The 27,282-nt window shown below is 42.6% G+C and overlaps 1 pseudogene; it reads right to left on the reverse strand.

Moving 5' to 3' along the window:
* Nucleotides 1-424: 424 nt before the first annotated feature.
* Nucleotides 425-27,282, reverse strand: LOC131920455 (centromere protein T-like; annotated as a pseudogene).

Below are 27,282 nucleotides of genomic sequence, written 5' to 3' on the forward strand. Positions count from 1 at the left end.
GCTATGCATAAAGCTATGAAGACAGTGCCTAGATTGGAACGGAGACCCCTGAGTATTAACTGCTCCAAAGCCACGGCACATTTGCCGAGGAAAGCTGGAGACAGTAAATTGAGCTGGCCCGTGAGAGAGGCTTCGAATGCTGCAGCTCGGAGAGCTGATGGGGCAGGCTGACCCCAGCCCACTGTATCACCAGACAGGGAGCTACAGTTTGGTGTTTGCCTTGCTGGGGTTCGATCTTGTTTTGTCTTGGTCTTTCCGTGTTACCCTCATGTTCTTCTTTTTTGTTTTCTGTTTGTTGTTTGGTTTGGTTTGGTTTTACCCATTTGTGAGACTTCATTGGTGCTAGGAGAAGGGGACTCTGACGACTGTGTGGGTCTAATGTATCCAACGTAGAGAAAGAGCAAGTGTTAAGGTCTGGCCACGGTCAGGCAGGGAAGACAGAATTGCCACCAGATGCACCGGGGATGAGTAACAGCCGGTACTCCAAGGGCAGGAACCCCTCCACAAGCACATGCAATGAGACTTGATCCGTGACTAGTTCCTACCGTCACATCAGCAACTCCAAGTCCTCTGGCTTCACGGTCTTACTGCCAGGGTGAGCGGCAAATACCTCCAGGCCATTGCAGAGACACTGAAGATATTTGTCTAGGCACTTCTCTGCCTCAAGAGTCTTCTCCACAAGCTCTTAGTGCAGAAGCTAAGGAGCTTCATGTAGCGGCTCCATCCAGCCCTGTAGAGGTCTTGTAGTGGTGCCTAGGACCTGAGTTCGGGTCCTGGATGGAAGCCTGGCTGGCGCAGACTCCAGGGACTCTGGAGATAAGGCTGCAACTCCAGGTCGTGGGCGTAGCTCAAGAAGCTGATGTGGCTGCTCAGCCTGGAGTAAGTCACAGGTCCTGGAAGCTAATTCTGGACTTGCTGGCCTGCCAGAAATATCCTCACGCCCTGGAGATCCTTCTCGTTCCTTGGCCTCAGCAGCCTCCTGGGATCCCGCTGCATCTCTTGGTTCTGGAAGCTGAGGCTGTAGTCAGAGAAGGGTAAAGAGCGGTACCAAAGCTAGTTCTGCTTTTGTGTTCTGTAGCCCCGACCCAGTGCTTGGTGTCCTGTGGCCCACAACTCTTTCAGCACTTCAATCCCAGCGTGAGAAGGGTTGGGCAAAGAGTGATACACACTAAGGGAACAATCAACCAAGGGCTGTGAGAAAGACTGGGTGTCTTCCAACACTACATCCATTGGCAGGGTAGCAACAGGGGTTCCACGGTCGTCACCTGGAAGAGCTGAGGCCAGGGAATCATCCTCCAGATCCAGCAAAAGAGTACCTATACCCACAGGTTGGTGTGTGGGGCATCTGCGAGCCAGACCAGGTCTCCTCGCTGACTGGCTGAAGAGATGGGACAAAGCTGAGGTGGGAGGAGCCGGTCAAGGGCGAAACATGGGCATTCCCACATGGCATTGGGCGAGAGGCAACCCCTGTTTCACTTCCTGCTAAAATACTAACAACCTCAGCCTCCGCTTCCTTTTGCTGTTGGCTGGGAGTCCTGGAGGCAGGGTTGTAGTGGACTCCAGATCAGGAAGTTGCAGCTCTAGTCTTCCCGGGTTGCTTTCCTGTCTGGAGGACCCGACCTGGCTTCACACCCTGAATCCATTAGAATGCCTTCTGGCAGTTGTCTTTTTGTTTGTTTGTTTGTTTGTATTTTTGTTTTTTTTTGGGGGGTTTTTTTTTTGGTTTTTTGTTTTGTTTTTTTTTGCTACCCTACCCCTTGGAGGAAGGTGTTTGAAGTGGAGCTCTCTGTATTCAGCACACTCCACAAGAGCATACAGTGTCGTCTGATCCAAGCAGGAACTATAGCGGACCACCACGGTCAGGGTCCACCCCTCCCTGTTCTTCCCTTTTGTAGTAGGAATGTTTACCCTGTACCATTGTACATGGGAAGTATGCAACTGTTTTTTGTTTGGTTTTGTTTAAGCATTCACAGTTAAGCTATTGCTTTGAGTCTCAAGAAGAAACACTGAACTTTTGAACAGTGTTGAACTGAGGCATCTATATCAAAAGGTGGATATTAGTCTATGAGGATGAGGGCAGAAATGTTATGGTTTGAATGGGAAATGACCCCCATGAGTACATGTGTTTAAACAAGTCATATCCAACTGATGATACTGTTTTGGGAGGTAGAGACAGCAGGAAGTAGGTCACTGGGAATAGCCATGCCTTTCCTGCCATGACTGACTGTATCACTGAATTGTGAGTTAGAATAAATACTTAATTCATTAAATCATTTCTTCAGCTATATGATCATAATGAGGAAAACCTCAACAAATACATGATGAAAAGATACAAAGACTTAATTTTATGAAGCATAATTTCTCAATCCCAGCTAAACTATACATTTGGTTTCATTGTCCTGTCGCATCTAAAATCCTATCTGTGACATATTAAAAGACTAGAGAAAGACCAGAAAACCTTTACATCTGATAAATATTTCCATCAAAATATCAACATATGGGGGGCATCCACATGGCAGCTCACGCTTGTCTGTAACTCCAGTTCCAGGTAATCTGACACCCTCATACAGACATGCAGACAAAACACCAATGACTATTAAATTAAATTTTAAAAATCAACATACAATAGCAAGTAAGTTTTTTAGAAATTAATAATGAACATGCTGAGAAAGATTTCAGTAAAATAATCCCATTTGCAAAAGACCCCAGGAAACTAAAATACTCAGAAATAAGCTGAAACAAAGAGAACAAAGACCTCTATCATGAAAACTACACAACATTGTAGAAAAAACCTAAAAGAGATACAAGAATAGGGAAAGATTTCCCATGCTCATGAATCCTAGAATTAGAAATATGAAAAATGGCCATATTACCAGAATCGTGCTCAGACTCAATGTGATCCTCATCAAAACTCCATTCTTCACCAAAATAGAATAAAAATACAAACGTAATCACAAAGGACCCCAAATAGCCAAAGTATCTGAGCAGAAAGAGCAGTGTTATAGGAACCATAGTGCCCGATTTCAAATTACACTACAGAGTCATAGTAACAAAAATATGAGACCACACAAAAGCATCTATATATGTCTATATGCATCTATACATGTCTATACAGACCAATGAAATAGAATAGATGCAGAAATAACCCATGCAGCTATAGCCCCTAATTTCTGACAAATGTGAAAAATATACATTAAAGAAGGCAGTCTCTTCAACAAATGGTCCCTGAATCCCTGAAATTTCTAGGAGAAAGCAGAGGCTACACATTTTAAGACACAGGTATAGGCAAGAATTTTCTGAACAATAGCTCCAGAAACAATTCCAAGAACTGGCAAGCTGGGTGACACAAAGTCAAAAGCCCTTGCACAGCAAAGGAAACAATGTGTAGAGTGAAAAGACAGCCTACAGGACGAGAGAAAAATCCTTGCCAACTATACATCTTATAGACAGTATCTAGAATCTATAAAGAATGCAAAAACTTCAATACCAAAATAACAACTATCCAATAAAGCAGCAAACAAGTTCAAGTATTGAAAAAAGATATTAAAATGTTCAATGTCCTTAGCCATCACAGAAATTCATATCAAAACTACCTTGAGATTCCATCATACTCTAATTTGAATGCCTATCATCAAACAATTCTTGTGAAGATGCTAAGGGAATTCTTATAAACTGTTGGAGAGATGGAAATCCGTGCAACCACTATAAAAATCAGTCTAGAGTTTCCTCAAAAACTAAAGTCCAGAGTTATCATATGATTCTGCCATGTTAGTTTGGAATATACTCTTAAAAATCTAAGTCAACATGCCACAGATTATCCATGTTTGTTGAAGCAGTATTTACAACATGGAACTTTATTCTCAATCTGGACCAGTCTACAAGCTTATCAAGTGATGAGTGAGTAGGGACAGTGTGGGGTCTATACACAATGCAGTTTTATCCAGCCATAAGGAAAAATTAGATTGTGTGTCACTTGCAGGGAACTAGAACTTCAGATTGTCTTGCTAAGCCAAACGAGTCAAACTCAGAAAGACAAATATCACAAAGGAAGACAGAGAAGAATGAAGAGGAAAAGGAGGCTACATGAGCCTGGAAGTGACTTGAATACTGCCTGAGCAAAAGTGACAGGAAGAGGAGGCATGGTGAGACTCACATGTGTGACCACAGAAAACAGTCCCAGGCTGGTGCTGACGGCCCAGAGGAATTCCTGAGGAGGACTTGTCTTCAGTCCACATTGGAAGACTGAAGGAGCTGCTTCTGAAGTCAGGAGAGAAGGGAAGCAGCAGCAACAGGGTAGAGGAACTCAACCACAAGACATGAACAGGGTGGATGAACTCAACAGTAAGATATGAACAGCGTAGATGAACTCAACAGCAAGACATGAACAGGGTAGATGAACTCAACAGCAAGACATGAACAGGGTGGATCAACTCAACAGCAAGACATGAACAGGGTGGATCAACTCAACAGTAAGATATGAACAGGGTAGATGAACTCAACAGCAAGACATGATCAGAGTAGATGAACTCAACAGCAAGATATGAACAGGGTAGATGAACTTGCCAGCATAATGTAAAGGCAAGCAGCTAAAAAGCAAAGCTTTTTCAAAAGATACAATTACATAATTTATCTCCATTCCCTTGTACCTACTTGGTGCTACTGAACAGCAGCACTCACATTAGGGCAGACCTTCCACTTCATATAACTTGATCAAGAAAATTCCTTACAGATGTGTCCAGCCAAGTTCACAACCACATCCCTCACAGTGCTCATCTCAGAACTGTTCCTGTGTTCTGACTTCCCCCTTAGAAATTGCTTCCCAGAGAACCCAACCTGTAACATGTGCACAGAATTCTTTCAATATCGACAGGCCCAGGATATCTCCATGATACTCAGTGTGGTCACTGCCTTTCAGCTTTGTTCAAAGTTCTAGAGACAAACTAATCATCATTACCCATTACTGAGTATTTACCTGTGCCAAAAAATTTATACATTGACTCAATCTTTCGAATTCAATATATAGACAAGGAAACAGCTAGCGTAGAGTAGTGCCAGGATACAAGGGCAGGCAGACTTTGGTATAAATGGTCTTGGTTCCATTTCCCCACTGCTTCCTGTTCATATAGGTTCAATGATGGCTGTGTTCCTGTGTTAGTCAATGTCAGTCCCCAGGTAGGCACTCACATTCCCTTGGTGGGGCCAGATAATTGGGATAGAATTATAACATGTTTCCTATTAGCAGATTCCCATCTTACTCACTGTGTTCAGTTTATACTACCAACATTTCTACATTTCTGTGTATTACCTAGAAATGCTGGCTACAAGCCAGTGAGACAGAGCCTGAACTAAATATACAATAGGATATAATAGAAAAGGTCATCAGTGTTTTGCCCTACACGTGTGTCTATATACCATGAGCATGCCCAGTGTCCTCAGAGATTAGAAGAGGGTGTTGGATCCCTTCATAGTGGAGTTACAGATGGTCGTGAGTTACCATGTGGATACAGGAAATCGAACATGGATCCTCAGCAAGAGCAAAGAGTGGTTTTAACTGAAGAGCCATCTTTTCAGCCCACACTAAATGTATTCTTAACCTTGAAATTGCAGGAAGTAATAGGTAAAGGCTTGTCAGTTATCGAAGCCCACTGTTGGAGCACACGGGATTGCAGACCGTAGAATCTAAACGCCAAGCGATGAGAACGATTTGCAATAACCAGGACTTATCTTTTTCTTCATCTTCCTTTCTACACAAATATAATAAGCAGCAATCAATAATAAGAAGGAACAAGCATGTGGGAAATAAAAATAGTAAAGCAAAACTTCTAAAAAAAAAAAAAATACTGTAATTAGCTTTGTTTTTTGTGCTCAGCTTTCTTTTGCAAAGAGAACAGGTTCCTGAACATATTCCTGGCCATGCTTGCTATTAACGTGACTGAGTGCTAACAAAACAAGTTCCCTTTTATACATGTTTCCCTTTTCAGCCTCTGCGATGTGAAATAAACATGATGCTGTCAAAAAAAGAATAAACTGAGACAGGCTAAACGAATTTGCCACTGATGATAGTCATTATAAACAACGTGAATGTGGTCCCGCCTCACTGGCATTTAAATAATCCGTCAAAACACCACCATGTCCTAAAATCTGCATTTGGAATAGGGGAGATGAGGAGAAACAAGGGCATAGTGAGTGAAGTCGACAGAAATACCCTCGATCCGACACCAAACCAGAAGAGCTTTGCCCTTCCTCTTCCCCTTCCTCAAATGTCTCCCTGGACGCCTCTGTGAGCCCTCTCCTTCTTCAATACTAAAAACACTCCCCAGTGTCTTTAGGAACTTTTCACTTTACAGATCCAGATAAAGGCAAAATTATTAAATATAATGAGCTTGTCTTTTGTTTTAAAAATGGGAGTAGCCGTTGCTAATGAAGACCTCGTTAAATTTATGTGCACTCTCAAAAATTCTAAAGAGTATGTGACATTATATTGCAAATACAATCAATTACCTTCCATTTCTGAGAATACGTTCTAGTGTAATAATCCTAAAAAATAGAATTATGCTACTGTTTATTATAATAAGAAAACCTGGGGGAAAAGTAAATATTATTCAATATGGGTACAGTTTTTTTTTTTAAATATGATACAGGACACAAGGAAATACTATGAACTGTCTTAAATGTCAAGAGCTTTAAGAATGTTTGAAAAGTCTTATGTTGAGTGGAGGTGTGGCTCAGTCCTAAATCACCTAGCATTTGTGATGCCCAGTGTTGGGCCCCTAACACTGAAAACTTATGTCATCAAGTTAAATGAAATTAGCAGATTATAAAAATTATGTGTATAATACATTCTCAATTATGTTCAAACTTGCAAAAATATAGTCCTAGCTCTCCTCATTTGTTTTTTTTTCTTTTGTTACTATGCTAAAGACAGTGAGCAAAAATGACGTAAGGGAAGAAAGGCTTCATTTCATCTTATGGGTCAGTTGTATAAACAGCCAGAGCAGGAACTCAACACAGAACCTGGAGGCAAGAACTAAAGCAGAGACAGAGGAGCACTGCTTACTGGCTTGCTTCCCTGCGGGTACTCAACCAGCTTTCTTACACAGCCAAGGACCACCTGTCCAAGGGTGGTACCACTCACAGTCGGATGAACCCCCCACTACCAATAATAAATCAAGACAATACCCTAGAGACATGTCCACAGGCAAGTCTGATAGAAACAACTCCTTGATGGATGTTCTCTCTTCCCAGATGTCTCTAATTTATGTAAATTTAACAAAAACTAACCAGCACACTGGCCGAAGGTAGCCGAAACAATTTTGGAAATAGTAAAGAAGGAAGAGGATTGCACTCTTTCTGTGTATCATCTTACTGCTATTTAACTTTTAATGTGTGAGTAAGGGCTGAGGCTGACAGACAGACCAATGGACTAGAATAAATACTACACGTATGATACAATATGATTATATAAACATATATACATGTATACTTCATGTATGTAAACAAATAAAATACTATTAAATAACATTAAAACAATGAACTCCAAACGGAAATTTATAATTTATACATAACATAGTATATACAATTAAGTTGTTTACTCATTCTATATTTAAAATCTAATATCCATATAACCAACTTAAATATGAAAAACTAAATATTTTGCAGGAAAATATAGATTGTATCATTAGGATTTAAGAGTAGAAAACATCTCTTAAATAAGATACAAAAGGTGAGTCTTAAGAAAGACTAACCAATTCAACTACACTAAAATTAAAACCCCGTCCACCACCCCAATGACTCTCTCTCCTTCCACCTTCCCATCCCTTCTCCTCTGGTGCACAATCTCCTCTCTCTCTCTCTCTCTCTCTCTCTCTCTCTCTCTCTCTCTCTCTCTCTCAGGACACTGTGACCCATCCCTTCTCTGGTGCACAATCTCCCCTGTCTCTCAGGACTCTGTGAGTAGGTTCAGAGCCCTCCTGGGTGTGTCAAGACAATCTCCACATGCCAATCAATATCCTTAGGCAACAGGCTCCGTAGTGGCTCAGTCACAGAACACTAGCTCGTGGGCCACACTGCTCTCCAGCACAACTCCTTAGCATATCTACATCTGCACGTGGCTGCTGTTTTTCTGCTTATAAGGTAGCATTTATGGATTCTAGAAACTGGGATCTGACAGGTTCAGACAAGCATTACTCAGCCTGCTTATGACTACTTCATTATGAAGGATTCCATTTTTTATCCATTTTCCTTGTAAACTCTGTGCAAAGTAGTAATTATTTCACAGGTATAAGTCTTCAATTCATACATCTTACTTTTCTTGAACTGGCTCCCACTTTGAGCCAGGATAGTCAGACACACTCATCTACACGATGATGGAACAGAGCAGGAAGAGTTCTACGTCCACAGCAGACCCTTCACGTCCTGTGGAGGGAAACAACTCTGTCAGTGACCATCAGAAGCAGGCTAAGTGGGGGTCACAGCATAGCTAAAAACAATAGAAACCGGCTTGAGAGACTAAAGATCATCTTCCAAACTCTTAGCCCCTTAGGGGCTACAAACAGATTCCAGTTTTGAGCAAGATAACCCTGGGAAGAAAGTGCAGATAATTCTTATCATTGCATAAGTTTCCTAAATGGCCTAAGAAAGACTCCAAGGCCTAAATGCTCTCCTAATTCTTCCATCCCTTTCCCCTCTTCCAACCCCCACTCACACACTTCTCTTTGTCTACAATGCTTATCTTACACACATATGCTATAGCCCCTTACCTCCTGCCAAGAGTTAACTCAAATAAGCCTAGACAAAATTACCCTGCACTCCTGCTTCTCCGACTGCCACCATTATAAGCATCCCTCAGACCTAGAGGGGGGCGAGGGGGGGTGTGGAGCCTGATTGTACACAATGTACAACCGTGGGAAATGACTGATTGAGACACAGCGCATTGCGCGTGCTGCCAATGGTGACATTGTTATAGTAAATTCATCATCCTGACACGTTCATAATGCTCCAACACTGTTGTCTGATTACGTCTCTCACTACAGGGTTGCAGCTCAGGCTGGGTACCTCCAGGAGACATATGGCACGGAGAGAAGCAGCCTCACCTAAGCCTACGCTCTACCACATGCTGTTTCTACTGAATAAACAACGTCCCTGTAAAGAAAAGGAAATGCACACAGGCAAAAAGGGGCTGGCCCCCGGCTGAAAGGGAAGCTGAATGGGTGCTCTCCCCTGGGCTCTTCTGAGGAGGCGCCTTCAGACAGCACTACCAGCATCAACAGGATCTGCACTGATGAATGGGCTGCTCATAAAGGACTCTGTGTGAAGCCAGGGACATTTTCCTGAATGATGCAATTACCTGTAGACATGAATGACTCTCAGCCCTAAACACCAAACAATTAATAGCCCAAGGTGAGCTGGAGTCAAGTGTCATGAGAAACCCACATACTCTCTTCCTTTCTCCCCACCGCTTGCTGCCACATGTGTGTGCCTGTACACACAGGCATGCACACACACACACACACACACACACACACACACACACACACACACAGAGCAAATGTTAAACGATGACCACAAAAGACCAAATGTGAAAGCCACTATCTCTGCTTAGGTTTCCTGTTGGGCTCCCTTGTCATGCATTCTCACCACAGATCCTAGTGTGGTCAATTTGAAAGCATTAGTAGGGCTGGAGAGATGGCTCAGTGGTTAAGAGCACTGACTGTTCTTCCAGAGGTCCTGAGTTCAATTCCCAGCAACCACATGGTGGCTCACAACCATCTGTAATGAGAGCTGGTACCCTCTTCTGGCTTGCAGTAACACATGTAGGCAGAACACTGTAAACATAATAAATAAATAAATAAATCTTTTAAAAAAGAAAGAAAGAAAGCATTAATAATAAACTCAGAGTCACCAATAATGAGTTGGTGCTGCATTAAGGAAAGAAACCAAGGCACATCCACTTGGAGTTATCTAACCAGAAGTGAGTCCCTCTGTCCTCATGTCCTCTGTCTTCTGTTGCATGAATCCATGCCTGCCTAGAGACCGCCTTGTGTATCTATTCTTGTGTCTGTGTCTGTCTGTCATGTGACTGTGTGTGCCTGTCCCTAACAAAGCACTTTGCTTGGTATGTACTCAACAGCACAGCAGGCATCACATGGGGAAGGGATGAGGGACACTTTATAGATATCTTCAACAGTGTTTTACAAGGATTAAGTCACAGGCTCTAAACTGACACAGATAACAAATGATACCACAAATGGCATCATTTATCAAGCAATATCCACATGTTGTGTCCAACATTTTGTGTGGATATTCTTTTTATACAAGTGCTTTCAACCTCTACTTTTGCAAATGATCATCAGAACACACATACACACTACTCTGGGGCAGAGGCATGGAAGAGTACATAACTTAAGATTACAGCTACGCATTAGCTTAGGTTGCAAAGTTGATTACCTGGGGAATCCAAGGCCAGTTCAACAAACAGGCTGAGCACATGGTAGGATAGCAAGTTAAGTCTTGAGTGACCTCAAGGTGCTATGAACTCTGTATGGTCCGGCAAATGTTCCAGTCTCTTACACTGTAAGAGATATCTTTGTCATAATGCACCGCCACACCCTCTGACTAAGGCACTCTCTCCGGTAGGTGACTGTCCAGGGAGTAAGGAAAAAGGAAGTAGACACTGCCCAAGGACAGGGCACAATATCAAGCCAGCTACCAGTGGGGGGCGGGGTCACTAGACCTCAATCCTGTGGGAAACTCCAGGACACAGTAGAAAACATTCATCTCCCTAAAACCCTACCAGATAGTCCTGGGGCTAGGTTATCTGTCATTAGAGTCCATCCATCACTGGTTCAGGACTGCCCCATAGAGGCACTGATTTCTCCATGATTCTGCCCGGCACTTCTAACCTGTTTGGACCAGTCAGTTCTTGAGAGTTACTGTGTATAGTATAGCATTGTCCTACAAGGCTCCCTAAACGCTTTATATAAGTTAGCAAAGTAGATGGCCACTGACTTCCAGTCCTAAAATCAAACCATGGGAGGAAGGGAAGCTGTAAACATGCACACACACACACACACACACACACACACACATACACCTTAAAAACTGTGTTAGGACTCATTGTCCAACAGAGGTGGCCCCACTTCCTATGGTGGTGATACTGTAGTCCTACACAGCATCCCCTGCACTCTGGACACTGGAAGAACCATACCCACCTGGACTCATTTTGTCTAGGAGTAACTATGAAAGTATTGTTCCCATGCGAGTCAAAAGCTCTGTTTTCAGCTAACCAAATCAGAGGCTGACTTCAAGGAAGACTGTGAAGGAGATGTGGTTTGTTTCTTCTGTGAGCACTCTGGACCTCCTCCCCTCCTGGAACTCCTCACCAATTCGGCACCAGACAGGCCCTTCAGAGAACTCTCTGATATTGGTCATTTGCCACTGTTGTGTGACAAAACTTTTCCCAAAGAGCCGCGACACATGTCTACTCATCCCAGACAGGGAACTCATAACAGACTAAAGTGTGGATACCACTAAAGTCCAATTTAGTAAACCAATGATTTTTATTGGGGTTACTTACAGGAATACAGGTGAGGGGTTACTTACAGGAGCAGAAATGACTCAAAGACATTCTGACAAGACAGCTCACAGAACTGGAAACCTGGAGCACACTGTACAGCCTGCAGGCAGCTCAACAGGTTAGAGAGCGTCCCTCCAGGTGCCCCATTTGGTCTAAACTTCCTCCCAGCAGCTCGGCTGGCTTCTGCTTCTTCCAGGAAGCTGAGCTGGTCTCAAGAGTCTCCTTTACAGCTTAGCCAGTCTCAGAGTCTTCTTTGTAGCCCATTTTGCTTTGTCCATAAGGGACTCACAGCTTTTATTGCTTACTCTGGTAAGCTGGGGCCTAGTGAATCTGGTCAGTTTCAGGGACTTCCTGAAGATATTTTGAGTTATTTACCTTCCTGATTTAGGAGCTTCCCTGCAGGGTGGGATGTTTCAATCTTGAAGAAGCTGTTATACAACAGCCACCGATAAAAACTTACATTTTCATTCACTTAGCAAATGCCTAGCGAGTGACTTGCTTTAAGCCTGTCACTGTGCAGATGTGGGGACACAGAAATAGAACTCTGCCCCTGTCTGTAAGATGTCCTAAGTGTCACGATTAAGACATACAGCACAGTAAGAAAGCTTTGGGGACTTACTACAGGGAAGCAGATCTTCAATTAGTGAATGAAAACCTTCGTGCCTTGTTCAACATATTTCAAGCATCAGTGAGTAGGTAGACGGGACTGGAGAATGGAAGGAAGCATCCTGCCCCTCCCCTCTCCCCCCCCCCCCCCCCCGCCCTGATCCTTAAATCACACATTGGAGCTGCAGAGACTTCAGGCACTTTCTTCCTCCACCTCCACACAGTGCTGGCCTGTGGCCATGGCCTGCAGAACAAATTGAACACGAGCAGCGAGCAGCAGTGTGAGCATGTGCTCCTGAAATCCTGCTGTGCATAAAGGATGGTTTTTAATTTGCTTGCACATTCCAAGAAGAAGAAAAAAAAAAAAAGGTTTCCTACTTATAGATTAATCCAACGTTCTGGTAATAATGCTCTCTTGGCTCATTATTCAGTGTGGAGATGGCCTCCATTTCTGCTTTACACCTGTTTGTCTCCCTTATCCCTGCATCACGTGTCCGGGAACCCAAGGCAAGCTCTGCGTGGAAAGACTCTGTGCCTTATGTTTGTTTCATCCACACAAGGAAGGTAACAACACCTCACAGGGAAGCTGAGAGGATTAAGTAAGATAATGAATAGCATAAGGAATCCAGAAAGTTTCTTCCAACCAGCCCCAGGCTTTTCTGAGATATGGCAATAAAGTCTTATGCTGCATTTCACATGAACAGTTATGAATAGTTATCAAATGCTTGTAAGATCTCTTCGGGAGGAAGTAAGTAGGCCCTTGAAAACACACGCATGCTGCATGGGAAGAAGCCACCCTAACAGCCTAATTATAAAGGAAGCTGTGCAGCCTTGCAATTACCTGCTAAACAAAGAGTCAGTGAAGGACTAGACGATGGACATTTCAGGCTTTGTTAGTCAAGAAGTGACATCCCCGGGCCTGGGGAGATGGCAAGAAGAAAGGGGTTCAATCCCTCAGAGCCTGTGCAAAAACCATGCATAGCCAGCCTTGGGGGGCAGGGGACACTGGGAGCTCACCGGCCCCCACTTCTGCTTCAGGTTCAGTAAGAGACCCTGCCTCAAGACATAAGGTGGAGCACAATAGAGAAGGACTCCCTGTGTGCTCACATGAGCAGACACACAGGTACACATAGCCACACATGCATGTGAACATGTACACCACACAGACACACCCAAAACCAAATGTACTTAATTCTTAAGTGTTCTAACAGAAAAGCTAACAGTGTTTTTGTTTATTATTATTTTTTTTTTAGTTTTATATTCTAAAATGTAAAATCTTTTCCTAGCTTCACAATTAGGTTTGGCCCCAGAGCTTATACTTGGCTGCCAACTCCTGATCTTAAAAAAAAAAAAAATGCAGCTTTCAACCCAGAAATCCCCACTAACTGGATGAGGAGATGTCTGAATGCAAGCACTCACACACAGAAAGTCTGTGAATCCTCCTGTGGTCCCCAGGCCTACACCATACCCCATTGTCATGAGAAATGGCCCCCCTGCCATTGTGTAGATGCCTCCATTCACACTTCACCCTTTGTACTAACCAGACCTGTTCCATCTAGGGGAGCAATACATGAAGTCATTAACATTGTGATAACAATCTGTATTCTCAGGTGGCTCTTTCTTCCCGTGGGAATCACAAACAATACATAAAAAAAGAAAAGAACACCCTAAGAGGGGAAGTAAACCAGGGCTGTTCTCTGCAGAAATGTGCAATGTTTCCTAATTTCAGGGTAATTTTTTGGGGGGAAAAAACTGAGATGGAAAAGTGATGAATCTGTGTTTCCCCTATTCACTACTAAAAAAGGAATAAAACCCTGTGAGGCATGTAGTTGCCAGAGCCCTAAACTAAGTCTCACCAGGGAATGACCTGGTGAGTTGTTTACCCTAGGTGACCCTCAGCTTCGCTATCTGATAAATGCAAACTATGTCTCAGTTGTCCCAGGGTGTCATAAGAACTCAATTAGATACTGACATCAAGAACACTTAGGACTGTGTCTTGGCACCTGGAACAGTCTCAGGAAGAGTTAGCAATAACTGTTCCAACAATTGTTCAGGGTTTTTAATGCAAAAGAACAAACGTAAATTTTGTTTTAAATTCCTACTTCCATCCCTGGAGATTTTGATTCAGAAGGTCTCCAGTAGGACCAACAAGATGCACATAAACAGAAATGTCTGGTGATTTGGGTGACAGTCAAACCACATTTTGAAACACAGTGTCCTAGAGAACAGATCAACAGGCTTAGAGGCTGGAGCGGTTGTTACAGGAGAGAATGTCAGGGTAGCTATAAGGAGGGTGTCCAAGAGACCACAAGGGAATGTTCTGTGTCTTCTCCCAGGTGTTGGTACCTGAATATGTTCATCATGCTATCATTTATCAAGATACATACTTGTGATTTATGAGCTTAACTGAATGAGATTTTTTTCCTTTAAACTTGTATAAAAAAGTAAAGTTCCAGAACTGGTGCCAGAATGGACAACAAAATAAAAGTCCCCGTTAGTGGTTCCTATCCCTGACAGAATATTAAATCATCTTTTTTTTTTTCCTGGAGCTGAGGACCGAACCTAGGGCCTTGCACTTGCTAGGCAAGCACTCTACCACTGAGCTAAATCCCCAACCCCTAAATCATCTTAAAGAATAGTTAATTAACATCTTGGTCCAGGCCCAGATCTCACAAACACTGATTTCAATGGTTTGGACGGGGAACTACCCATCAGTGATTAGATGCTCGCTGAAAATATAGTAAGTCAAAAGATATTTAAGGCAGGTGAGTGTCACACATCCATACTATCCACAAAACGGAAGCTGAGGCAAGGATTGTGAGTTCAAGGCCAGCTTGGCCTACACAGTGAGATCCTGTCTCAAAAAAATATATATATTTACCATGCCAAACAACACAGCATAACTTATTTTACCTGTTTTGTTTAGGTTAACTTTTATTCTCTCTACTTGTCTTTTCTAAGTTTTTTATTAGCATATCGCAATTCTATACGATAATAGCTCTCACATCAAACTTCTCATGCAGGTACATATTCTGACACATGGCCCACCACAGTCCTCTCTCGTCCCCTCCCACCCCTACTGATCCCCTTTCTCTTCCCAACTACTACATCTTTTTCTAACGCAATGAACTTAATGAGGGCTGCTAACAGAAGTATGGATGAAGGGTTATTTATAGGAGTATAGGCAACTCATCAGTAGTTACACCACTGGATAAAATATCATCCCTTTCCCAGCAACCACTGACTGCTTACAGATGGATCCTCAGGAAAGGATGGGGCCTCATAAGCCTCCCCCACACGGTGGTTATTAACTCCCGATAAAACCTCAGGGAAAGGTGGGGCCTTGTGGTCCTCTCCCTGCCTCGGTGATGGAGTACTATTAGCCAAGAATGTCATGGCCATGTCATGCCTAGAAGAAAGAGGTCCACAACCGTACCCTGCCTCTGGCTTTTCCATACTTTGCACTGTCTCCTCCATGATGTTACCTGAGCTTTGGAGGGGATGGTAGAGATGTCCCATTCAGGGCTGGACATTCAATAGTCACTTACATCTCACCATTTTGAGCGGTTATGCTCTCTCCAGTGAACACAGCCCACCACAGAAGGGAGCTTCTCTAACCAAAGCTGGCACAGCACTAACTTATGAGCATAAATAGATTATTTAGAAGGTAATTTTATAGGCACATTATGTCAATTTATCAATAAAATAGCCATACCCCCCACACACACTATGAACTCCTCAGTCACATTCACAGTATTAGACATGTATTCCCTCCTATGCATCAGGCCTCACATCCAAAAAGAAAGTGGTTAATTACTCCCTAAAGAGCCATGCCCTACTCTACCAGTGGGCACATCTTACACTGCATACCAGAAATGGAGTGTGCCATAGGGCTCACAACTGAATAAGTACCTCACCTATCTTATGCGTTCTTCTAATGCTTACATCAGCCAACAGTTGAGCAAAATCATCTACCAGAGAGCCTGGTTTGTCATAAAGTATTGAATAACTCATAACTACCTGTTTTTAGCTTCAGCCATCAGTTTGACAGAGCTGGGGATAGGGAACTTCTATTGAGGACTAGCCCCGTCTGATTCATCCTTGGGCATGTCTGTGCACAATCTTCTTGATTGCTAATCAGTGTGGGAGAGCCCAGCCCACTCTGGGCCTGAGCGGTAACAGAAAGGTAGATGAGCAAGCAAAGAAGGCCAGAAGCAGCATTCTTCCATGCTCTCCACTTCAGTTCCTGCCTCCAGGTTCCTGCCTCGAATTCTTGCCTTGGCCTCCCTCAGTGATGGACTGTACCCTGTAAGCCAAATAAACTCTTTCCTCCAAAAGTGGGTTTCAGTCCACTGTATCACAGCAACAGAAAAGCAAACTACAACACGTGTATCCTTCCCCTAAAAAAAAATACTCACAACACAATATACTGTATCTGTTCCCCTAGTGATGGCATGACCAAGTTCGAGCTATGGCTTTCTGCCACTTCTCAGTATCAAGAAAGAGTGTCCTACTATAGCCTAGGGAACAGTCAAAATCAGAACTGGCACAAAAAGACTCTACAGAATGCTTATTGCTTTCACACCATCTTCAAGTCAAAAATTCTAAACAGAACCACTGTATATCAGGGGCCATCTGCTTTTGAAAAGATCCCCAGATGAATATGTCCCTTTCCGCCAGAGCTGAGGGCTAAGGCCCTGTTTCACAAGGACCCCTGGTTAAGGGGGCCCAGTCACTCCTCAGTGGGTCTGGGTCTGTACTTCGGCATCTGGGGGCATGTCAATGCTGTTAAACAATAGAACACAAGCCATGTTTTGAGAAGCACTGGCCTTTGTCAGCTTCCTTGTGAGGCTAAATCGGTGGCATTTAGCCCTCTGTTCTTTAGGCCCCTGCCAATAAGAGTTAATGATTCTCACACATTTAAAATCTATAATCCAGGAATGACTGGACTATAGCTACCGTTATGGCACACAGATAGTGCTGGTCAAACATCCTGTTGTTTAAATACTCATGCAGCATGGATGGAAAGGGGCTCACAAAGCCCCACCCCTGATCTGAGGAACTTTTCTTCAGGGATGGAATCCTCAGAGTGGCCCATGCTCTAGGAGACGGTCCTATAGCCATGGACATACAGGCAGCATTACACGGATTCAGTGGGTATTAAATGTGGAGCGGGGGAGGGGAGAGAGCGTGCACACATGAAGCTGAGAGGGAAATGGGAGGGAAGGGATAAGAGAAGAATTGGAGAAGTGAGAACAGGGGGTAGTATGGATCCAAACATACTGTACATGTGTATGAATATTAAATAAAATATTTCATTTTAAAAAAATAAATCATTATGCATACACAAATATATTTGTAACAACAATAAAAGAGAAAGAGATCATGAATTTGAAAGAAAGTAAGGTTGGGAAGGTCTGAAGGAGGAAATGCAAGGCAGAAATTATATAATAATACTATAATCTCAAAAAATATTGAGAAGATAAATAAATGATAATACTTTTAAAGTCAAAATAAAGAGTGAATAACTATTCATGCATCAGAAACCTGAGCTGAGCCTCTGAAGAGTATCAGATGCTGAGCTGCATTCACAGCTCCTTCCAAGGGCTCAGACAGTGGTAGCTGGCAGAAACTTACACATACAGGAACTGTCACTACTAATCTCTGATCATAAGATGCTACAGAACTTTTCCTTGGTTGGAATTGTTAGCACTTTCCATACACAGCACAGAGCACTAGAAGCTGACGGTGTTTGGGAAAGCACCATGGTACTCTAAAAAAAAAGACTGCACACATTTTAGTGTGGATATAAGAGATTGGGGAGCAATTTGGAACAGAGTCTCACTGTGTGGCTCATACTGGCCTCAAAGTCATAGCCATCCTGCATCACCTCCCCTGGGTGCCAGGACTCTAGGCAAGCATGCCACATGGCCTCAAAGTCATAGCAATCCTGCATCACCTCCCCAGGGTGCCAGGACTCTAGGCAAGCATGCCACACTGAGCTAAGAGGTTTGTTCTGTATATTGATAGTTGTTCCTGACACATTTGTCCTGGAGGCTGCGGCTAGAACTTTATCATTTACCAGAACCTGAGAGAAATTCTACTGTGAGAAATCAAATGACAGTCATAAAGGCCACTTTACAGTTACGCAGCAGGCAACACAACCCGGAACAATTCTCAGTGGTATCATAAGCATAACCCTTGGATCGTCACTCAAAACCGATTTACTCCTAAGGACTTGGCTCTGCACATTTTCATGCCCCTCATCCCCTGTTTTGTTTTTATTACTTAAACTCTATTGGGAAGAAAGGCCTTGATGTTAGATTGTAGATCTCACATAAAATATCTGGGCTATTGGATTTGTCAGCGCTCAAGGAAGGCAGAGTAATTGAAGTCCATTTATAAAGCTCCCACAGCACAGTAGCGGCAACAGCAGCTGACGGAGGAAAATTCTCCCAACATCAATATTCAGTATGAACTTCCCACACTTACAGAAGATGTCCTAAAACACAGGACGCCTGGGTTTGGTGTCACTCAGCACTAGGACAACAGAACACATCACCCAGTGTCCTGTGGCTCCAATCTCACCTGCAGAGAAGACCCCGTTACCCTGCATCACACTCTACTTCAGAGGAACTGTCACAGCCAGCAAGCGTAGGCGGCCTCCACCCAATGAACAACTGGTCGTTTTAGGAAGCACTCAACCCGACAGTATGTAAAACTAAACTAAAATGTCATGAGCCGACTGTGCTTGCTTCAGAGATAAAAGGTTGAACATGAGAAAATCAATCAACACAATTCACTATTTTAACAGATAAGGAGCAATACAGTATGGTCACCTCAGCAAATATAGAAAAATTATTTGACAAAAAAAATCAAAATCCACCCATATATTTAAAAAAACTACTAGCAAACTATGACTAGAATGGGGATTCAACTGGTGTTTTTCAAAAACTATAATTATCGCTCTTCTAAAATCAAAATCAATTATACCTCCTCCCTCTTTCATAATAAAAATTGATTTCTCCCCTAAAATCACAAATAATGATGTCTTCTCTTACCACTCTTGTTCAACATCTTGCTAGAAGCTGTGACTAGGAAAAGGAAAAAGAAAAAGAAAACAAAAGAAAGCACATACAGACTAGAAAAGAAAGAGTGTGGAGTTGAAAATCCAGCTTCCGGGAGGGCCTCCGAATCCGTCATATGCAGGAGCTTTCCGAGTCCTGGGAACCCCCACACCCCCTCCCACCCCACCCCACCCTAACGCCCCCAACCCCTGCTTTTCCTCCCAGGAAGGAGTGTTTCAACGATTCACAGGAAATACCTATAAACACAGGGCATGTCTGCAATACATAAAATACCTTGGCTTGCTTGCTTCGGGGAAGGGTCTTACCACTCTAGACTGGCCTCAAACTCCCTGTAGAGCTGAAAGTGACCTTGAACCCTGGTCCTCCCACTCACCTCCCAGGTGCTGGCATTACAGACATCAGCAGCAGGCCTGTTAAAATAACTCTTATAACTCATGAAGAAGGTGACCAAAAATCCAGTTAAAATGGGCAACTGTCATTAAAAAATGCAGTAATGCACAGTGGACTGCCATTACATCTCTACTCAAATGGCTAAAATTAAAGGCTGGCAGTTTCAAATGCGGGTGAAAGTCTGAATATGACAGTAAGCACACATTTGGATAAGCTGTTGGATGGTAGCTTACAAAGTCCAGCATCCACTTCCCACACGACTCAGGAATCGGTTTCCTGAACGCCTCCACGAGGAAACACATACCCGCTTTCATCTCCAATTCCTGTTGGTTTGATCTTCGGTTTTTGGTGGTGTTGCTACTGCTGTTGCTGACATAGGGTCTCACTATATAGTTCTATCTGGGCTGGAACTCGCTGTGTAGAGTTCACAGCGTTCCGGCTCACAGAGACCCATCTGCTCCTGCCTCCGGGTTGCTGGGTTAACAGTGTGCACCACCACACCAGGCTTATCAACAACTTATAAAGTACTTTGTACAGATGTTTCTAGTAACTTTATTTATAACAACAGCTTCAAACTGAAAACAACACACTTTCAATTTTTTTTAAACTATGGTGTCCAGGCTAGGGAGGCGGCTCAGTCAGTAAGGCCAACTGAGCCCGTAAAGGTGACTGCGCCCGTAAAGGCAACTCGCCAGCATAACAAGCTTGAGTCCCGATCTCTGGCACCCACATAAAAGCCGAGTATGATCACGCACTCTCACCACAGAGCCGTGCAGGTGGAGTTTGCGGATTTCCAGAGGCTGCTGGCAGCCAGACTAGCCAGTCAATGAGCTTTCTGTTCCCTGAGAGACCCGTCTCAGAAGACTTAATGTCAACCTCTGGCCTCCACATGAAAACAACGCGTTCATATGCACCTGCACATACACGTATGCTCACACACACACATTAGCTACACACACACACACACACAAACACACACACACACACACACACACACACGTGTACACACACACGCATGCACGCATGCACGCCAAACAAGCAAACAAACAAACAAAAACCCTATGGGTTTACACAATAACACAGACGGAAACATCACACTTAGGGAAAGGGCCCCGCACCAAAGGCTGCCTATTCCCATTCATATGAAATGTAGGAAAGATAAAGCTAATCTGTGATGACGGAAACCAGACCAACAGTTGCCTAGGAATGGGCTTGGGAGGAGGCCTGATAAGAAGGAATACATTCAGATTATTCAAGAGGACAAAGATATGCTGTTTTCTGTTTTATAATTTTTCTTTAAGAATTTCATACATATATACAATAAAATATGATCATATTGACCCCCATTTCTCCCCTTCAACTCCCCCCATATCCCCTAACACGCCTGACATAATTTCATGGGTTCTTGTCTGTTTTTCTCATTTTTTGACAACCCACTACATACAATCAGTGTTGTCCAAGTCATTTCCAGAAGTCATCTTCCAGCTCCCTGAGCCTTGTTAAAGGGATAAAGATGCCCCACTTAAGGCTGATTACTCAATCTCTCTGCAGTGCTTCGACCAATTATGCATCTCTAAATGATGACTGCTGTTCACTGAAAAATAGATAGATAGATAGATAGATAGATAGATAGATAGATAGATAGATAGATGATAGATAGATAGATAGATAGATAGATGGTTTCTCTAACCAAGGCTGAGAATAGACCAGTGCATGACTTTTTAGCAAAAATTACAATGGCTTCCCAGCCATGGACTTTTGACCAGGGTTACAGTACTAGGCACAAAATTCCCTCTGTGGAGGACTCAAATCCAATCAGAAAGCGGTTAGCTACCCCGTAACAGTCATGCCATTGTTACACCAGTCAGTATATCTTTCCTGGCAGGTCATTTTTGCAGCATACAAGGTCTATTACTGGATGAGACCTCTGATGTCTTTTCTGAAGCACTGGGAAATCCAGCCAGGAGGGAGGAAGTTTCCAGTCAGCTGGAGATTGATTTCTCTATGTCCTTCAGCCAAAGCACATGGTTTCTCCAACAATAGGGTCTTACCATGTAATTACAGTGGGTAATCAAGGACAAGAACAACAGCCTGTGTCCTGGAGATCTCTGGACCCTCCTTGATCAATAAGGTTTTTTACGGGGGCGGGGGTGTATCCCATACCTTTATGCTGTTTCCATAATGAATACATGTGTCAAAATTTATGGAAACATGCTATTGTTGGTTAGTTGTAGTCTGATGTTTATCCATCCTGTCCAGCCCTGTGGTTGGGATGAATCTCTCCCACCTGCAGCCGCTTGGCCCCAAGTAAACACACAGGGGTTTATATTAATTATAATTGCTTGGCCATTAGCTCAGGCTTATTACTGACTATCTCTATAATTCTTAATCTATGTATCGACACACATTCCGTGGATTTACCTGCATCCCATTACATGTTGCTCCTTGGGCAGCTGGCTTGTGTCTCTCCCCTCTTTGCTTTTCTTCTTTCTGTCTCCTGGATTTCCTGCCTGGCTATAACCTGACTCGCCATTGGCCAGAGCAGCTTCTTTATTAACCAGTCATAGTAACACATATTCACAGTGTACAGAAAGACATCCCACAGCAGTTAGTTGGTTAAAAGATGAATTTTTTTTAAAATTTATTTATTTTTATTTCACGTACATTGGTGTTTTGCCATGGGTGTTGGGTCTCAGGAACTGGAGTTACAGACAGTTGTGAGCTGCCATGTGGGTACTGGGAATTGAACCAGGGTCCTCTGGAAGAGCAGTCAGTACTCTTAACCACTAAGCCATCTCTCCAGCCCAAATGATGATTTTTTTTTTTTTTGGTAAATGTTGACCATTGACACATCTAACTATATTGTGACACCACTAATACAATAAAGAGACAATGACTATGAATCACTGAAAGTTACTGTTTATTATTTATTGTGTGCTAGAATCTATACTCAGCCTTTTAAAAGAACTGTCTCATTTCATTTACTCACAAAGCCAATAGCTGAAGCATTATCCCTAGCCCCACTTCACAGACGAGGAAATGGGAGACTTGGAAGTTTGGGCAGCTAATATGTAGCATAACTGGCTTAAAACGTCAGACCTACTGTCTTCAAACTAGCTGATGTTCTCAGTGCTGCAGCGTGCTTTCTCCGACAGACGGAGGAAGGCATTGTGCCTCGAATACAATGAAACGCTCCTAACGAGATGCCAACAAAGGGAGAAATAAGTGGATTTGTCACTTGGGCAGAATAGGAACATGATAATAAATCATCAGGCTTTTCAGGAACCACTAATGTCAACAGACCATCAAATCTGAACCGATGGAGCAGCAAATGTAATTATTGAACCAGGACAATTCCAGTTTAAGATACTGATTAATCTCAAAGATACAAAGGTCCTTGTTATTATTCACTTGAGAAGGGAAATTAACTTACAAAGAAGATCGGGCACTGGCAGAGAGCAAAGAAAATCCATGCTGTGTTTCTTCTTACACTTGTCTTATTTACTGCAATGCCTGTGTTCTCTGCCAGCATTTTACAAGTGAATTCTACACATATTCAATCTCATATTGAGTGAGTGGATTCAGCTCCAGAGCACAAAGAAATGGAAACAACCTAATTAATTCTAGGAAAGCAAATACAGCCCAAATATGAAAAGTTAACAAAGACAGTACAAATAAAAAAAAAAAACTTGTAAGCGGGAAAGAGAGGGAAGACACACAGAGAAGGTCTTGTAGAAAATCTCATCTAAAAATAAAACAATTAAATTACAAATAACATATTAGTAAATGTAACTCAACAAAAAATCATATAAGGCTAGCAAGTAGGATTAAACAAAGATAGACTAGATCAGTGGTTCTCAACCTTCCTAATGCTACGACCCTTTAATACAGTTCTTCAGGTTGTAGTGACCCCCAACCATAAAATTAGTTTTGTTGCTACTTTGTAACTGTAATTTTGCTACTGTTACAAATCATAATGTAAATATCTGTGTTTTCAAATGGTCTTAGGTGACCCTTGTGAAAGGATCATTTGACCTGCAAAGGGGTCGTGACCCACAGGCTGAGAACCACTGGACTAGAGGCATAGCTCCATGGTAAAGCACTTGTCTAGAATTTATAAAGTCCTAAGTTAAACCCCCAGCAGAGAGGTAACCTGTTCCCAGTCCTTGGGTTTTTATTTGCTAGCATAGAGTGTCTCTTTGAGGTATCCCTTTTACTTATAGGGTAACTCCATAAAATCTTTTTTATATACATATATGTATGTTTTATGAAGCTTCTATAGTACGATTTCATATAGCTTTTTCAAAAGGAATTAGTATTCTTTAAGGGTAGGTTAACCATGCTTCAGTGGTTGACCCCATACCTATGAGTGTCTAACCAGCCCAAATTGGACTTGGTGGGTGAAAGAGAGAGGGAGGGAGAGGAGGAGTTGGGAAGGAGAGGGTGAATATGATCAAAATACATTGTATGCATTTATGATTTTCTCAAAGAATAAAAAAAAATTTAAGCACTTGCCACCAAGCCTAATGACCTGAGTTCAATACCTGAAACACACATAGTAGAAGATCAGTTCCCAAAGTAGAAGAACAATTCCCAAAAATTGTCCTCTGATCTCTATAAGCATCCCATCATGTATACACACACACACACACACACACACACACACACACACACACACACACACACAGAGCATGGCAAGATATGCCCATAGAAGTATCATGAATGTCATGGGGGCAAAGAAACACCTTCTGCTTGGATTTAAGACTCACTCTGCAGAAGGAAACATGTGTCTGGTATTATAAATCTGACGAAGAGCCTGTGTTTGGGGAGTTCATCGGCCCCAGGGTGAATATGCTACTGTTAATTGGCTAAATGGACATAGAATCAAATTGTTCTCTAAATTCTTATCTCTGTACTATAGATTAGTTATATCCCAGGCATCATCTGAAAAGCTTCTTTATCCAGTGGATGGTAGTTAATAAAGAAACTCAATAAAGAAATTCACAATTGGCCAAAGTTGCAGAGAATAAGTGTCTGCAGAGCACTCAGCCACAAATGGGACATCTATACCTACCTTGGAGTAGGACACAGCCCCCACCCCAAGGCTCAGGAACCATCTCAGGAGAGTGAGCAGAAAGATTATAAGAGCCAGAAGTTGTGAAGGACTGTAGTAAAATTGTCTCCTGGACGTGACAGAACTGCTGTACTCATGATCTCACAGCAGCCATGGCTGCCTGCACGAGACCTGCACAAGAGCAAGCCCATCAGAGTTCCAGAAGGAAGTGGGGAGGGCTCACAGGCTCCCACCCCTGGCCAAGGAGGATTTATTAAGATCTGAATCAAAGATCCTGAACTAAGACAAACAATAAAAGGCACTGTCATAGTGTTCATAAACGTGCACAAGTCCCTTTTAAATTTAATTTTTTGTGTTTATGTATGAGTGATGAGCAACATGAATTGTATTGGTGATTTTTTTTTTAATCGAGGAGATGACATGAAGTTGGGAGGAGGTAGGGGTAAGGGATGGATCTAGAAGGAGTTAAGGGAGGAGTGGAGTGGACATGATCAAAATACATTTTATACATGTATGAAATCTTCAGAAAATTAATAAAAATATTTTTTAAAAACTGTTTAAAGCTGAATATGCAATCTCAGAACCAAAGAAGTAGAGACAAGAAGCTCCCTGGTGTTTTGGGCAAGTTCCAAGCCAGTGAGAGACATCATCTCAACAAAAACTTGATAGTGCCTGAGGAAAATAGTCAAGGTTGTCTTTTGGCCTCCACACATATGTGCACACACACAAATCCATTGTATAGGAAAACTATAAAGCCTTTATGGAAAGAAGGAGTCACCAAATTAAAAACCAATAAAATAAAATAGCAATAGTTTATTATAAGTTGGAAATTTCTCCAAATTTAAAAAATTAAAATTTGAAAACTATTAACATTTAGTTATATAGCAGATAAATGAGTACTCTATAACTTACAGTGTTCATACATACAATTGGGGAGTTATATCATTTATGCTAATTGTTATCAATTATGTTATTACAGCCTAACCCACCAAAGGAAATACAACCAGCAAACACTGGAACATATTCCCATGGAAATTAAAGAAATGCAGCATAAAACACAGTATATAGGGTACTACTGTGGTGATGGGCCTGACAAATGCCTTGCTGAATGACGACATCCCATCCCCAATGTTGTGAGCTGGGCACATCCAAATGCCACTGCTGAAATTCAAAGCAATTTTAAAACATTCTAAAGTGCTTTGACTTCATTCAGAGCCTCTGATCCAATGGTCCCACTCTGAGAGGCTTCTCAAGACGTACAGACAGGCAAAGCTTCGTGTGGGATGATACACAAAACTGGAAGAAAGTTCTTAAATGTTCAGTAATAATGGAAAACCTCAGAATAAGCTATGGCTGCACCAAGTGAACGGAATAGCGGTAGATGTTTAGAGTGATAGACAAAAGAGTTAAACACATTAATTTCTGGGAAGTAAAAATATACAAAGAACTTTCATTATGTACTTAATGAACTTCAAAAGGGTTGAACGCGCTGCTGTCTTTACTATTGTAATGAGAAAGAAGATTTTAAAAAGTATTTCCATTTTGGAAAATGAATTGAAATCATGGTTATGAGGCTTATGCTAATGGGACAATGAGCCAGTTGTCCTTGAGGGGGAATACCTGCAGTGAAATAACCCTAGACAGCAACAGTGGATGTGTACATAGAGACCATGGATGGCTTTTTGTTCTTTTTGTAAACCGCTTTTATTGAACTCAGCAAACATTCTTCCAGATTCAAGTTCCTGAATTAGGACAAAGAGGTAAAAGGAGCTGTCATGGTGTTCATCAATGTGTATGAATATACTTTTATACGCTACTTTGTATTTATTCTCTGAGAATTCCATACATGTCTTCAATGTATTTGATCATATCTGTACCTCACTTCCAACTGCCCCAGAACACATCCCCCATACATCCTCAACATCAGGTCCTCTGCTTTAAAAAAAATATCCACTGAACTGAATTAGTGCTGCCCGTATGCATGAGGATGAAGGACTATCCACTGGATCACAGACAATCTACCTCTCCTAGCAGACATCGACTGCCAATATTCCCCTCAACTGTGGGTGAGCCTTGGCGAGCCCTTCTCTCGCCCATGCTGGAAAGCTGATTGACTTGATCGTGCGTAGGGAAGCATGGCTGCTGTGAATCCATGAGTGCAAACAGCCATATTAGCTCCAGAAGACGGCAGTGCGCAGCCCTCTCCCCATGCTCTGGCTCTGACATTCTTTCTACTCCATCTTCCCTCATGCTCCCTGACCTCTGACCAGTTTTGAGTCTCTGCATTAACCAATGACCCTGTGAAAAGCGGCTCTCCTGACCAGGGTTGGGATCACGACACACTGACAGACTAAACTGCTGGTACAGTTGCACGGAATTAAAAGATGAAGTCCTCAGATCCCTCTGGCTGTAGCAGGTTGCATGTGGTACTGAGGGAGGAGAGGAGGATGGGAGCCCTTGGTCACGGCAGCCTCAGTGTCCACGGAGTTTGGCACCGGGTAGAAGAGGCTTTTTCCTGGTGCTTCCCTCAGATTCTTGCCGTCCGTCAT

Source organism: Peromyscus eremicus, chromosome 10 (assembly GCF_949786415.1).
Source record: "Peromyscus eremicus chromosome 10, PerEre_H2_v1, whole genome shotgun sequence".
Lineage (NCBI taxonomy): Eukaryota > Metazoa > Chordata > Mammalia > Rodentia > Cricetidae > Peromyscus > Peromyscus eremicus.